This window comes from Panthera onca, chromosome C1 (assembly GCF_046562875.1).
Source record: "Panthera onca isolate mPanOnc1 chromosome C1, mPanOnc1 haplotype 2, whole genome shotgun sequence".
Taxonomy (NCBI): domain Eukaryota; kingdom Metazoa; phylum Chordata; class Mammalia; order Carnivora; family Felidae; genus Panthera; species Panthera onca.
Window position 1 is genome coordinate 132,396,509 of NC_138346.1, and position 3,659 is coordinate 132,400,167.

The following is a 3,659-nucleotide window of genomic DNA, read 5'->3' on the forward strand; positions in this document are numbered from 1 at the left end:
ATAGAGCTCCAAACTAAATGGTTAAATATATGAACTATTTGCACTGACATCTATTATTTGATTCATGACTATTAACATTTGTTCTTAGCAAATAAACCCTTTCTTTTAAATTTTTTATGCTTATTTTTGAATGAGGGAGAGAGAGAGAGAGAGAGCCAGCTAGGAAGGGGCAGAGAGAGACAGAGACACAGAATCCAAAGCAGGCCCAGGCTCCGAGCTGACAGCACAGAGACCGACGCAGGGCTTGAACCCAGGAACCTTAAGATCATGACCTGAGCTGAACTCAGACACTTGACTGACTGAGCCACCCAGGTGCCCCGCAAATATACGCTTTTAAGGCAAAATTCACCTCTTTTGAGTTTTGACCCAGAAGTCAATTTGAATCACAAAGTCCACAGCCTTATTGGCAAAACTGATATAAAGCGTCTCTAAGTCACTATGCTCAGGTTAAGAGTGATGCATATCCCATTTTTACATTTTACCGGAATTTTACATGTTCAATTCATGATTTTAAATCTCTATGTTTCTTTCCTTTAAATGGAAGATACAGTGTGCCCCAGACCTAAGACTTCGGTTTCTTCCTCTATTTTCTTCAAACAGTACATTTCTCAGGTGTCTACATGTCCTAGAAGGGGGGGTTTTCAGAGGTGGCAATTTCTTCAGAATAGTCCCATGCCATCAGGCCTCAGAAACAAGGGGAGAGGGTAGAGAAAAAAGCTCAAACACAAGGTTCATTTGGTCAGTTTTATATTAACCATTTCAAGCTGGATAGCATAAGAATGTGGCTTTTTTTGGCTCAAGAAATCTGAGTCTTGGTGTGGAAACCAGTATTTGGCTGTCCCACCACAGCTTTCTCTTTGGGGGTTTTCAGCCAAATCCTGACAGGGGAGTATGATTTGTTTACCTGTCAGGTGTGAACTTCTAGTCACTCAGTTCATTTTGGGCTTGTTCCAGTTTGTCTTCAGTCTATTACAGTTCACTTTTCATTTTTAGGAAAAAACAAGTTCATCCCTGGGTCTATCCTTGTTGATCCCAGTTGGGCATCACTAGGTTTCTGGGCTTGCTTGAGGTACTGGATTTGAGTAGTACACTCTTGCATCTATCTCTCTTCTTGGTTGGTAGTCTCATTACAAGGATGTTTTCCCAGTGAGCTTCAGGTTTTCTTCAGACTCCCTTAAGCCAGTTGCATCATTAGAATTAAGATCTGTGTATTTGTCCTCCAGAGTCTGGACCTAGGCTTCATATTGTTTCCATCTTAGAATTAACTCATCAAGTGCCATAACTTTGAAGTATGTTTCATTCAAACCTTTTGGGGGAGGTTCCTCCTTGGTCATCTTGGATCCTCTCTAGACAGAGCCCTTGCTTGTGATGCCTACTCACAGAGGCCAAGGCCATGCTGCAGGACTGCAGCCCAGGCCTCCAGACCAGCCCCTGACCCTTTCCACTCTCAGAGCCCTGCGCCCCTCCCCCTTTCACTCTCCGCGACCCACCCCCCTTCCCACCCTCCTCACCCTCCTGCTCTTCTTTCTGCTGCAGCCCTGGCACTCCACTTTATGTGCAGGTCTCTCTGCCATTCAGTGAAATACAGTTTTCTTGTAGTAGTTTTGTCTGGTTTGCATATCACAGTAATAGTGGCCTGATAGAATAAGTTGGGAAGTGTTATCTATTTTTTGGAAGAGTTTGTGAAGGATTCCTATTAAGTCTTTTTTTTTTAACGTTTTTATTTATTTTTGAGACAGAGAGAGACAGAGCATGAGCAGGGGAAGGGCCAAGAGAGAGGCAGACACAGAATCTGAAGCAGGTTCCAGGCTCCGAGCTGTCAGCACAGAGCCCAATGCGGAGCTCGAACTCACAGACTGTGAGATCATGACCTGAGCTGAAATCAGACGCTTAACCGCTTAACCAACTGAGGCTCCCAGGCGCCCTGCTATTAAGTCTTTTAAAAAATATTTGGAGGAATTTATTGGTGAACTCATCCAGGCCTGGATTTCTCTCTCACTCTCTCTTCTCTGACACACTCTCTCTCTTGTACTAGTTGAATCTCTTTGCTCGTTATAGATCTATTCAGATTACCTAGAAATAGAGAGGGGATTTTGATTTCTGAAACTGTAATTGCAATTCTTTTACCATATTGTCTTGTTTTAGAGGGAGTTCGCACAGTTTTTCACTCTGCCATTACAGAAGGTGATCTGGGTCAGAGGAAAGTTGGTTTTACCTCGTGGTTATTGTGAAGATAGAAAACTTTGGGCCAGTAATATTTAAATTTTTTTTCAACATTTATTTATTTTTGAGAGACAGAGAGAGACAGAGCATGAGCAAGGGAGGAGCATAGAGGGAGGGAGACACAGAATCGGAAGCAGGCTCCAGTCTCCGAGCTGTCAGCATAGAGCCTGACGCAGGGCTTGAACTCACAAACCATGAGATCATGAACTGAGCTGAAGTCGGACGCTCAACCGACTGAGCCATCCAGGTGCCCCTGGGCCAGTAATATTTTAATGAAGAAACTTTGTAATATAAGAATATGATATTTTAAAAATATGCAGTAAAAAGGGCAATCAGTAATCAATGCAAAGATTAAATATGTAGCACCTTAATTTTATCACAATCTAATTCCTGTAAAGGGAGACCACAATTAAGTAAATAGTTGTGGATTAAAGGATGAAAATCCTTCTTATAAAATATTAAAATGGGTCACAAGTATTTGACTACCTGAATTATTCCATTAAATATCTGAAGTTACCATATGACTTGAAGGTAAACACCAACTTTATCCTAAAGCTGAGGGCATCAGCCTTCTAAGGCAGATGATTAATTAATGGAGCTTTTGATTCCAAGTTTAATAATTTATTTGCCTATCAATGCCGCCATAAAATCCCAGAAGCTCTTTACAAAATTTGCAATGAGATAGAGTTAGCAGGTGCTATTGAGAGAATATTCAAGTTTCCTTAACAAAATGCCAGAGGTTGATTGTTGACCAACTGGGGAAGACCTATGAGATCCTTCCAGTGTACACAAAAGGAATGAATTCATAATTAAATTACAGTTAATCACAGATGGTTATTTTACAGCAGGTGCTCAACTTTGAAAGTGTGGTTCTGGACTATTTTTGTTCCAACATGGTGTTCAATCCCTGTTGGTTAGCTGGCAATATTTACGGTTAGGAAAATATTTCTTTATGGTGGAAATTTTATTTCACCTTCCATAAATATATAAAATATTATCTCATATAGTAATTCACATAAATTTTGTAAGCATATACACTGCTGTTTCAATATTTTAAAAAATACTGAAAGATATAGTTTATTTATCATATTCACAACCCCCCTGGATTCAGAAATAGTCATGCAAAGGTATTAGCAGGATTATGTGAAATGGAACCAAATTTTTAAAATTAAAAATCGATCAAGTTTAGAAAAATTTGGTAACTCATATAATCAACAACACCTTCATTGACAAAATATAGGCTTATTCTTGTCACATTTCACTTTCAAACAACTTAATAGAATAAGCACAAGCTAACATAATATTGAATTATTGGTACGGTAATCATTATAATGTATGAAGGGAAAGAGTGGGGTACATAATTTTTTACATGTTTAAAAAATTATTCACATTCTGTATTATTCACATTCTGTAAATAATAACTTGCTCAGCAAAAC

General features: G+C 39.4%; 1 pseudogene; it reads right to left on the bottom strand.

Moving 5' to 3' along the window:
* Positions 1-625: 625 nt before the first annotated feature.
* On the bottom strand, positions 626-1,334 carry LOC132670757 (pre-mRNA-splicing regulator WTAP-like; annotated as a pseudogene).
* Positions 1,335-3,659: the final 2,325 nt, after the last annotated feature.